Genomic DNA, 12,942 nt, shown 5'->3' with positions numbered 1-12,942 from the left:
GAGATAACCTCAGTTCTTTTGCCTAAGTCACCAGATAAGAAACAAAACACACTGAATCCTTTTGGATTAGTTGCTTCAAGAAGGGTGGCTAGCTCATTTTCAAAGGACTCTAGTTGCTCTATTTCCCTTTCTTCAACCCTTTGCCTCCTATACTCTCTCCATTTATCTGTTTGTTCCTCTTTAGCCTTCTCCTCTTTTTCATGTTGCCATGTATCCTTCTCATGGGTGACATCCTCAACCCTGAGACCAGAATCATCTTTCTTTCTTCTAGCTGGGGGCACATTAAGGATATTAAATGTCTTCATATCAGTGAGGGGAATTGGCTCAAGGACCTTTGAAAATCTATATCTTAGCCTCCTAAGAATCACCATGTCCTTGTCCATGAGTGTGAGCCTATGAGCATGAGCAGCACAAATGTAGGCATCTTGAAAAAACTCAACTAGAAAATCCTCTGTGGCTTCTTGTATACAATTAAGAGCTGTTCTTGTCCATTTGAAACTATCCAAACTATATCTGTCACAAATTTCCCTGACAAGCCTCTGAAAAGACAACTTTGGAATTGCATTGTCAAGAGCATTTACTGCCTTCCTAATCTCCCTTAGACACCTGACATTTTGAGAAAACTTTCTCCTTGGCTTTGACTTTCTAGAGAGCTTCTGAGGCTTTGAAGACTCATGAATCTTTGATACTAAATCCCTAGGATCAATCTTCTCTTTTCTTGCTGTTGCCTTAGTCCTAGCCATCTGCCAAAAAAAGATATGTTACTTCTTCTCCAGCATGTCCAGCGAAACGCGAGTCCCAGACAAGATTTATCTATGCTGCATGGCGTTTTCGCGTATCAGCTGAATTTTTCTCGAGCTGTCTAGTGAAACGCGAGTGTCAAGCAAGGCGCCTCCTTGTAGCTGTTTCTTTTTGCGTTTCACCGGACTTGTTGTCCATTGTGTCCAGTGAAACGCGAATTTAAGCCAGGAGACCTGCTTGAAGTACCTTATTTTTGCATTTCACCGGACAGCTCATGAATAGCATAAAAATTGACAAAACCAAGAAAAAAGAGCTTTGATCCAAGGAAAGCTTTTAAGATTACATAAAATATCCACAGAACTAGGGAAGAAATTTGAAGATTTCCTTAAATATCCACAATATTAAGGAATGCTTTCACTGTGGAAAAAATTCTTTTGTAGTGGTCATAAGCTAATAATAACATAAAGGATTAAGGAAAAGTATCAAAACAATGCATTGAATGGAGCCTGTTATTGAAAAGCAAGATGCAGAAACCATACCTTCTTTTTAACTTGTTCTTCATAATCTCAGCCTAAAGACGACAATATGCTCGAAGGTTTGCTTTGTTGGGGAAGTAGTGAAATGCTTGGAGATTGGAAGGAAATGCTTGGAGACTGGAAGAAACACCAAAAACAAAGATGGAGTAGCGATGAAATCCGATGAAAGGTGAAGGCGGTGAATTTGCATGGACTCAACATTCTTCGCAAAGTGTTAATAGCACACGTGTGACGTACTCTCGCTTATCGGAATTTTTTTTTACTTGGAAAAGGGTTATGTAACACACGTGTGACGTATTTTTGGAAAAAGAGAGTGCGCACGTCTGAGGAGTTTAATACGATGTGTTAAGTGAGACACGTGTACACGTATTTTTCCATTATTACACAAACTTTTTCGTTGGAACTATCACCACATGCTTAACGGTCAATATAAAAGCATTTCCAAAGCCAATTCTCCGACATTGTCTTCTTTTCTGCCAAAATTTCGTCTCGACTTCCCTTCAAGGTCCTTGCTTCCTGTGTGGAGAGCAGTTCAACAATCTTTGATAGGTAACAAATTTTTTTTATTACAAGCATTTTAACAAAATAAATTTGATTAATATAGAAAGAATGTTTTACAACACTTGAACAATTAGAGATGTTATGTGCTTTTTATCTTTTAAAAGGAGCATAGCTTTTTCAAAAATGATTTTATCATCAATTTGTGTGTTTCCATAGAATTTATTTATAGTTCATGTTTCTTTTCTTCATTTGCAATTTTTGACCAGTGAAACGCGAAACAATGTCTCTGTTAGTGATATTTTGCTAAGTATCACATTTCACCGGCCACATATTAGAATAATTTTTGTCTTCAAGGAAGTGTCCGATGAAATGCGATTCCTTCACAGGCATTTGCCTTACATACTTGAATTTTCGTGTTTCACCGGTCAACTAAAAAAATTCTCCTTTTTTTATTTTTTTGTCTTGGAAAATCAATTTTGGGACCTCTTTCCATGGTTCCATCTTGTTTTATTGGATATTGGTTCTATTCTGCTTTTTTTTTTTAGGGATAAATATTTTTCTGGTCAAGATGACAAAGAGGAAGCTATCTCTGGAAGGAATGGATGAGGAGGAGATAATTGAGACATCCGATGATAGGCTCTTTGATTTTTTACACACCACTGGAAATTCTTCCAAGTTTTGCTATATCAGGGAAATTTTCAATGTTCCTTTTGATTTGAAGGAGTTATTGGAGGATCTTGATGATAAACTTAAGGAGTACAGATGTTTTTATGATAGACATGTGCAAGGTTTGGAAGTCAATGGATTTGTTCATTATAGTGATGTCATGGGAGCCACCAATACATCCAGGTCAACTTTGCTAGGCAGGTTCAACCTCATTGATGAGGAATTCAAAAAGAAAGAAACATGTTGCCCTTTCCACAAGTACCAACACCAATGCCTTCTGATCCACAAGGACGTTGGATTTATTGTGTATCTTCAGTACATGGAAAATTCTTCTCCAGATATAGACCAACAGAAAAAGCTAGAGGATATTGCAAGTATGGATAAGGAGGTCGAAGAGAAGGAGGAGATGTTCCAAGAAGATGTTGAGAATCAACTTGTCCAAGGTTTTGATGTAGGTTTATTCAAGAGTGACAATATCACAATGGTGAAAGAAAAGGAGATTGAGCCAAGTGCACAGGTTGATGAAGAAGGTCTTCTTGCCTATGTTCCAACATTTCCCACTTATCTTATCAACAAGAAGAGATATGTGTTGCTAAATGATATTCAACATCTTTTTTATCTTAGAGAAGATTATTGCTTAGCAATCCTTGCAGGTTGGGGCAAAAATGACATAAATTTTATAGGTTATGAACAAGAACCACTAGCAAGTCTTGATGTTGAGGGAGAGAATTTCCAAGATAGCTCTATAGCCTTACATACATGTATTAATCAAATCATAGAATACGAAAAAGGGGGGCTACCTACAGAAGAAGAGTTCTTGCAGGTCCAGAAGAAACTTCATATTGATGATGTAGGGTATGAAGAGAGATTGAAGTCTCCATCGGATGAGAAGCCCAAGAGTTCAATAAATCTTTATGATGATAGTCTTCTTGAAGAAGACGAACACCCTAAGGTATGAAATATAATTCGAAGTTACCCATTGAGTTTATGTTAGACTTTATTATGCATTATAGATAAATATCTTATATCTTGTACTATTGTGGTTTGTTCTATAGATTGAGATTGAAGATCTAGACAACTTTCTTGGAAGGGCCAAGGGCTCTAGGCCAATGAAGCTTGGAAAAAATCAAAGCCTTGGTCATTATATTGGAAACTTAAACAATCAAACAATTGTAATATATCATAGTAGATTGTCAAGCTCTCCAAGTCTGCTTTGAGAGCTATCTCAAAGGTAATTGGATCTCAAGTTTTCAACAGAGGTTTGGACAAGATCATTTTGGTGAAGAAGGAAGAAGCCATAAGAGTTTTTGGCTTCATGCCTGGATATGGTGGATCTAGAGCTGGATATTTTGGAGTTCTTGGCTCCTATTTGCTCTCTTATGTAGGAGATAGTAAGAATTTGAAGCTTCTTCCAGGCTATCGAAAACAAGAGTTTTTGAAATACAGAGGTCTTATTGAGTGGGATGAAACAAAAGATTCCTCTAGAGGCCCTGTCGAGCTACCTGAAACCAAGGACTCCTCTGAAGGCCCTGTTGAGGTGCCTAAAACTAAGGACTCTTCTGCAACACAATCAGACTAGAAGATGCCAAAGATTAAGAGTTTCTTGAAACCCATCTTTTCCCAACTCTTTGTTTGGTTTGTAACCATTCTGTAAATCTTTGCTTTGCGCAAGAATTTAAATATCTATCTTTTCTTCTTTGGGTAACAATTTGTATAGTCCTTGCTAAAGATGATGTATTGCTTGATGTGGTTGTACCTTTAAGCTTGAATTTATGCCAAATTTGTCGATAGAACCATTGAAATACCTCTAATAAACTGTTGGCTTTGTGTCTTCCACCTCCACGTCTTGTATGTCTGAAATATTTTGTTCTTGCTTGATAATGTGATTTTTCCATACCTTGGGTTGACCAGATAGATAGAGATCCATATTGTTTAATAAAGTATGGAGCATGGTTGTATACAATATGCTGCATAGTCAACAAATAAAGAAAGTTATTAAAAAACATTATATGAGTTCGACAATGAAGAAACAAACATATACAAACTTCTTACCATATAGTGAGTAAAGTGTTGATCACCCCAAGCTTCTGTCATCGCCTTTTTGAAAAGGTTCAATTGGTTTTCAAAGTCTTTGAGATCATCATCATTCCATTCAGTCTTATCACAATAAAAAAACACTTTGTCTAGTGTTTCCCAAACTTTAGCTTTTCTATTTCGAGCTTGTCCATTATCAGTGTGATCCTTAACTGTATTATGTAGGGATTTCCACTGATTAAATTTAATAGTTGAGCCACCATTTCTTGAGTTTATCTTGCCAAGTCTCCCATGAAAGCCTAGAAACCTTCTAGCCTTCACTCCACCAATAGATGGTTTTTTTGGGACACAATTACCATCCTTAGACTTTTGAAGATCTGGTTCAATAACAACATTGCCACCATGCAAACCAATTGCAGAGAGAACTTTTTCAACCTTTGTTATAGCATCTGTTCTAGTTGATAATGGCTTCAACTTCCATGCAAATCCTATATAGAGATGAACAAGCTTTTCGATTATCCTGCAAAGTGCATGAAGTGTACAAATATGGGCATTCGCTAAAGGAATATCCAAGACTGGTTTAAACTGTGGATCCTTATTGTGCCTAGAGGGAGCTCTATTCCAATTGCTTGAGTTTAACTCTACAATTGGTGACATGTAGTATAAGCAAGGAGATCTCGAGTTAGCTCCCTTTGATACATTATACATACATTTGAGTGTCTTTAGGTCACCAGCTATGTGCCACTCAATCCTGTAGTTCCCTAATCCTTCAACAAATAGCTCTTCTCCTGCTTGTTGCCTTTGAATAACATTAGGTATTGATATTTGATGAAAAACCCAATATAGTATATCAAAATTCTCAGTATCTACCTCAAATGCTCCTAGCCACCAGATGTTATATTCAGATTGAACACTAAATGATGTTGAGTGATTGCAATGACCTGACGAAAGTGCTCTATTCATCAAGGTGATAGAGATTCTCTCCAATTTTTTACATTTCAGAATCTCACTTTCATCAAGTTTAATCACAAATCTAGCCACTCCTTGTGCCTCTGCTACTGACAAGTCATAAAATTTGATCATTAAGATTGTAGGGTGGGCAAGTCAAGGAAAATATTGTTAAATTCATTGAATGTAACCTCCTTTTTCTTGCCCTTGAAGCTAGCCTTGATATGAAAAGGCTCACCTAGAATCTCCATCACTTTGTTATTAACTCTCTGTCTGATAGTCCTAACCACAAATGGTTTCGGAAGTATGCAATTGTGTACCTGTCCTTGCTTCATATTTGATTGTAAAAGCTAAAAAAGTTGCATATAAGCATCTCGACTGATACCAATACTCTCCAGTGTCTTCTGTATTAACTCAGAATCTAAAGAATGATCCTTCACAAATGATTCCAAGCATTGTTTCTTTGCCTTTTTAAATTTCTTCTTCTCCAAAATATCCTTTGAAACTACTGAAGGAAGAAGATGATAATAAAACTGAGTTGCTTTTAAAGAATCTCTTTCACTTGCATTTGGTTGTAGAAGAGATCTAAGCAAAATTAACATCACAAATCAATGCAAGTAGTTTAAATAAAGCCATATTTAAGATTTTTCAAGTGAAAAAAAATATACCTTGCTGCTTGGATTCTTTTACCACAGCCTCCTCCTCCTCGTTTGAGATTCTCAATATTTTTAAGAGCTCTTTGTCGATTTCGAAGGCCTAATAAAGTTTGCTTTTGTTGATAAGCTTTGATACGCTTTTCCAATGAATGAATTTTTTGCTAAAAATCCTCTAGCTTCTGCAACAACTCTATATTGTGTTTCATCAAAAGATGATTCTCTAGTCCAAGGATATCCTTTTCTGCAACAAGATTAAGTGTATAACCTAAAAATCCATTGTAGCCATCACCAATAAACCTCATTAATGACGAGCTATTATAGAAAGGAGGAGTGCTATTTCTGCTAGGATCTTTGGGATATAGCTTTCCATCTAACCAAAGATCAATATTCTTCTTTCCTTCAAACCTCAGTATATGTTTCATAGACTCTATAACCGTGATAGATTTTGTTCTCTTTCTTATTGGTTCATACTCATTGTCCAACTCAATATGAAGATGATAGAGAGGTCTTTTATGAGAGCTACAGAGATCATTAGATGATTGATCCATAGCTGAGTTACAAAGATCATTGGGTGATTGATCCATAGCTAAGGATATGATTAGAAGCAAGAACGAAAACAAAGAAGAGACTAATAAGGAGGAGAAAAAAAGAAGAGAGAAACGATGGAGGGAGGCAATCGAGTATCCACCAATATTCAAATTGAATATTACTTTTCACTTTAATGAGGAGAGGTAAGATCTTCATTATGACAACCTTGCCAACTTTATGGAAACCTAGATTTCTAGGTTTGATGTGACCACGAGAATATCACGACAATGACTTATTAACGAATTTTGATATTTTAACTTACCAAAATATAAACCTTTTAAAAATTCTATAAAATGATTTTATTTCGTAAATTATTTTCTCTCTCTAGGATCTCTTACAGGGCATTTTCGAGACCTCAAAACTCCCCTAATGAGTCGTGGGGTACACTGACTCTGATTATGTGGGACATGCAGATAGTAGGAAGTCCATCTCTGGCTATGTGTTCACTTATGCTAGAGGGGCTATCTCTTGGATGTCTAGGGTACAGAAGTATACCGCTCTTTCTACTACAAAGGCCGAGTGTATTGCAGCCACAAAGGCTTGCAAGAAGGCTATCTGGTTAGGCCGTTTGATTGCTGACCTTGATATGACAAATGCTATGCCTACACTGCATTCGGATTCTATGAGTGCCATTCAGTTGGCCAAGAATCTAGTCTTCCATGCGAAGACAAAACATATTGGGGTGAGGTATCATTTCATTCACGAGATCATTGAGGACAGGTCTGTTGACCTTGTCAAGATTCCGACTGAGCAGAATCCTATAGACTTTCTCACAAAGAGCCTCACTACTGAGCGCTTTGCCTCCCTCAAGAGATTGATGGGCATTGGATAAGATGACGTCTTCTTCCTCATCATGTTGTACATGTGCACATGTTGTACTGTCTTTTCTTTTTTTCTCTCTCTCACTGGGGCAGATTCGACTTTAAGTGGAAGGTTGTTGGGGGTAAAGGTGCCTCCGCCTAGCCGCCCATGTATTACTATACTGACAGTACCTGCCACTACACACTGTAGGTGGTGGGCGCTTGTCACAGTCACTTATTCTTTATTCTTTTAGTGACAGTATGAATAAGAAAGGCCCGGCCACACATTGTGATTGTTGGAGTTCCCTCTTTTGAGACTCTCTCTCTCTCTCTCCTCTCTTGGATCTTGCTCTCCATCCACCATAGCTCTCACCACCAACCTTCTTCATGTAAGAAGCTGAGAATAACAAATAAGTGTTAATAATGTTGATATTATGCCATGTCACACTGACATTGGTATAAAAGGAGAGAAGATGTAATTTTTCACATCTTTTTGACACATTAATACAATTACAGTCTTTCTCTCCCTTCTTGCTCACAGCTTCTATGGCTTCCCCTTCTTTCTTGTCTTTCTCTCTTTAAATCTAGTCTTTCTCTCTCCTCATCACTCTTATTTTTTCTCTCCTCTGCAGTCTTCTCTCTCCTCTTTCTCTCTCCCTGGTTCTCTCTCTGACAAGTGGTATCAGAGCTTGAGTCTTTGATCCATTATTTTCTTCCATTTTTAGTCCCATTTTCCTATTTTCAAAATCAATTTCAGACAAAAATGGTACAAGACAGTGACTAGTGGAGTGCTGTAGGACATCTACAGTTAGCAAGAGACTACATCTGGAGATATCCAAGGTTAGATATGGTGGATAAAGGCTTAAATGGCTGGACTTCATCAAATTTCATGCAAAAATGGAGGTAATCAGGGTAAAGGATGGTTAACTGGGCTTAGTTAGAGGCTAAACTACAGTTACTTTTCAAAAGAGAGCTTCTCTTCTCTCTTCTTCAAGCTTTTGGCTGAAGCTTTCATGGTGGCTGTCAAGAAAGTCTCAAATATCTCTCTCTACTGAACATCTCTCTCTGTCAAAGCATGGGGCAAAGGATCCTTGTTGCATGAGCTTCAGGAGGAGTACCATAGTTGAGGTGTGCTACAGATTTCAGCCAGACTATAGCCCGAAAATTGCCCCGAAAACTGCGCTGGATTTCCTGCTATCTCTTCCCTGCTCATCTTGCTCCAGATCTCCAGCCAGTGATCACAACCCTTGAAGGCTTCATCAAGCACTTGCTGGCGATAATCTTCAGCCTCTGAAGCATTCTAATCAGTCATTCTCTTGCTCAAACCCTAATACATAGCAGGGCAACCATAGCCACAGATATGGAAGCTCAAATTTCTCAAAATTTTGGACTTCCCCGACCTCCAAAGCTTCTCTAAAGCTAAGTACAAGCTGGATAGACTCCAAGATTGAAGACATTGAAGAGATTTCAGCCCATGCATGACATTGGAGCTCAAATGGAAGGATTATTTTGGGGCTTTTCATCAAGGAGCTTGAATCTTTGAGGTTCAAGTGTTCAAATAAATCTAGAGCATTGATTCTTCAAGGATTTCATCATATTGAAGCTTGTATGGATTGATTTTATGGAGATTTCAAGCTTTATGACGGATTTATGATGGATTATGAAGAACTTTTGCATCAACGGGATTGAAGCTGACATCCATCATATTCTTCAAGCTTAATGGAGGTATTTTCCTTTTACTAATCTCTGAAATCTCTCAATAATCCAATTGCTAATGGCTTTTCCACTTGTTGATGGGAGATTATTGATCAATTAATTCACCGGATTGATCAATAGATCAAAGATTAGTGTTAATTTTCCTTGATTTCAGCCTATTTCATTGAATTCCATTTTGATTCAAACCACTACTCATCATAGGTATCATTTGATCAGCTTGATGCATAACCTTGATTTGTTTTGTTGAATTTCTCTCACCCAAGCTGAAATATTGTAAAAGGGTAAGTACTAGCAATCAGTGAGTCACTGAATTGCATCGGTAAGACCCTTCTCCTATCCCAATTTTTTCAAATCTCATACAATTGCATCTCATGAAAGGCTGAATGAATATTTCAGAAATGCATATCATGCTGATTGCTTAGAACACTAGCCTCTGCCATGTTGATATTCCCACCGAGGAAAAAGGTGGATGCCGGGGGAGATAGTGGGACAAAAGAGAGGTGACCCTCCCTCACTATCGAATATCCCGAAGGGGTGCAACCAACCAACTCGGGGGGGACTTTGCCCACCTCTCGATGATTCGGAGCCCGTGTAGGGAGCCTGTCATGCCGTTTTATCCCTCACACAGGTACAGTGAGTGGAGAATTGAAGATTGAAGACTTTCCAAGGACTCAAGTACCTACAGGACCAAAACAAGGTAAAACAGGGAATTTACAGGTCACTTACAGGGTATTTACAAGTGGTTACAGGTACACCATTCATTGCTGAAGCACATGTGCAGGTACTACAGGTACCCACAGGTCTTATATACCCTTTTGTAGGGTTTGGTAGCCATTTGGGGTTACTATCTTGCATTACAGGGTCAAAACGGGGCACTTACAGGTCTAGACAGGGTGCAGGACTGGACAATTCAGACTCCGAAATCTAGCTACAAAATTTGTTATCCTAAACCTATTATAGCGTGCTATAGCTCATCTCAAAGAGGGCATTCTTAGCTTCGATTCGCACAAAAAAGTTCTGAAATCGGAGTTTCCTAGCCAAAGTTATAGCCGTTTTTCTGACAGGGGGTACTGCAAGACTGCACTAATATGGCAGGACATAAAGGCAAAAATAAGGTCCAAGAGGATTATGCTCAGCAAATCAGGGATTCCATGATGGATAGGACACTTCAAGAGAACCCTGAAGAGCTTCAACAATAAGGAGAAGTCAGTATACTCAATAATACTTTGTGTGCCTATGAACAGAGACATAGGGAACGACATGAGGCCATCTTGTCAAGAATGGAGCAAATGGTTCTATCTATTGATCAAACCAAGGCTTCTATTGATAAGTTGGTAGAATCCAACGAACAACTCATGGCACAAATCTCTAAATTCATGCAGTTGCAAATGGCATCAAAAGAAGTTAATGAGAAGGCTTGTTCAAATAGTGGCCCTTCAGTCCCACTTCAGCCATCTAACCAAAATGGTCATGGAAATGGGATTATTGGAAGAAGAGGCATTCCAAATAGTCAGTATGAAGTAGGAGAAGCTTCACAAAGGCATGATGACTATTTGGGCAGTTTGAATGGGGCCAATACTCAAGCTTTTGGACTACATACTCAAAATTCCAGGGGTACTTTACCAACAAGAAGATTACATAGTAATTCTCAGCCACCTGTTGAAAGATTTCAGTCTCAATTTGGAGGTTCTGTACTTGGTAATCCTGATCAGCCAATTTTGGGATAGCAACCCTTTCATGAAAGGGAGTTTAAGGACAAAATTGTTTTAGCCAAATTTAATGGCCAGTCATCTTCACCATCAGACTTAGAGGAATGGACCTCTAAGATGGAGTCCTACTTTGATATATACCCTAAAACTAATGATATGAAGATTCACTTTGCTTCCTTGCATCTAGAAAGATTTGCCCATACTTGGTGGAGGTATATCAAGAAAGAGAATATACTTGTAGAGAATTGGGAAGCTTTCAAGGCACTTATGGCTGAAGTCTTTGTTTTGCCTCTTGAGAAAGAGAAGTTAGCACGGAGATGGTATGGTTTGGAACAAAGGGGCCTAAGTGTAAGAGAGTATGCAAACCAATTCCTCAACTTGACCATGTATGTGGAAAGCATCAATGATGAGGCTAAGCTTCATAAGTTTATGTATGGTTTGGAGCCATCTTTGTCAGCTGATGTTATGGCACAAAATCCTACTTCACTTTTCAAGGCTATTGAGCTTGCGGAGCACTATGGAAGAAAGTATAGGAAAGAATCTTCATTTCAGTCTAATTATGGATAGCCAAGAAATGTTTTAAAGCAGGGACAAGTTGGTAACATCTATGGCAGCAATCACGTGTCTAATGGGAGCTTACGGGTATCAACTTATCCTCCATTTAATGCTTCTAGGCCTCAAAGTAATTTCAGGACAGCAAACAGTCCAAAGGTTGAATTTAAACAAGGTGACAACAAGTCTAAGTCCACTTCAGCTAATACAAATCCTAAATCTATTCCCATGGATCTTTACAAGGAAAGGAATGACAAGAGCTTATGTTTCAAGTGTGGAGAAAAGTATACACCTGATCATGCTTCAAAGTGTATATACAAAAATACCAAGCCAAAGCTTCAGAGTATGCTAGTTTTTTAGGACTTTGAAGATGGCATAGATGAAGCTAATGCAGTGACAATCAATGCTGAAAATGAAGATTTTGAGGAGGATGTTGGACAGGAGTATTTTTATGATCCATCCGACTCTTTTCCTTTTGATCTAGGTGGAAATGCTCCGTTTGACCCTGGTGGATCTTGTGATGAGTCGCTTGCGGCCACAAATTGTTCTATCTCTATGGATGCTTAGATGGGATCTAAGAGCCCTAATACACTTCGTACGAAGGGAAGCATATGTGGAAAGCTAGTGTTCATCCTGATAGACAGTGGCAATACTCACAGTTTTGTCAATAAGTCTATCATGGACAAGTTAAATTGTGTTCCCACAAACTTACAGCAGCCCATTAGAGTACAAGTGGCTAATGGTGAAGAGGAAATCAGCACACAGATTTGCCCATAGGTTTCTTTGCAGTTGGCTGAAAATTTTGAAGTCAAAGTAAACCTGATCACTTTGGAAATGGGGCCCATAGATATTGTACTTGGTTGTGATTGGTTGATGACATTAGGCAGGATCACTATGGATTTCTCACAGTTATATATGGAGTTTATCTCCAATGGACAGCTCATCCATTTACAGGGAATTTCTAGTAGATCTGATTTTCAGCTTATCACCATTCAACAACTCAAAAGAGAGTACAAGAAGCGCTCACAAATATTTGTTTTGCGTTTGAACAAAGAAACACAGGATCAACCCAATAATTCAGCAAATCATCCAGCCTTAACAGCTCTTCTTGAGGAGTATAGAGATTTGTTTGAAGTACCTACTTCATTGCCTCCTAAGAGAGCGGTGGATCACCCCATTGATTTGGAGCCCAACTCAAAGACAATCAATAAGCCACCTTACATATTATCAAAATGTGAACGAGAGGAAGTAGCCAAGCAAATCAAAGAGCTTCTTGAAATGGGATTCATTGAATCAAGTTCTTCACCTTATGCATCTCCAGTCCTGTTAGTCAAAAAGAAAGATGGATCTTTCAGAATGTGCATTGACTACAGGGATCTCAATAAGATAACAGTGGAGAACAGGTATCCTATACCCAAGATTGATGATTTCCTTGATGAGCTTAAGGGGGCTCGATTCTTCACGAAGATTGATTTGAGATCAGGGTATCATTAGA

The sequence above is a fragment of the Lygodium microphyllum genome, chromosome 23 (assembly GCF_053477565.2).
Source record: "Lygodium microphyllum isolate KBCC chromosome 23, Lygodium_microphyllum_v1.1.10, whole genome shotgun sequence".
Classification (NCBI taxonomy): Eukaryota; Viridiplantae; Streptophyta; class Polypodiopsida; order Schizaeales; family Lygodiaceae; genus Lygodium; species Lygodium microphyllum.
The sequence above is the reverse complement of the archived record's forward strand: the minus strand, read 5'-3'. Positions refer to the sequence as shown.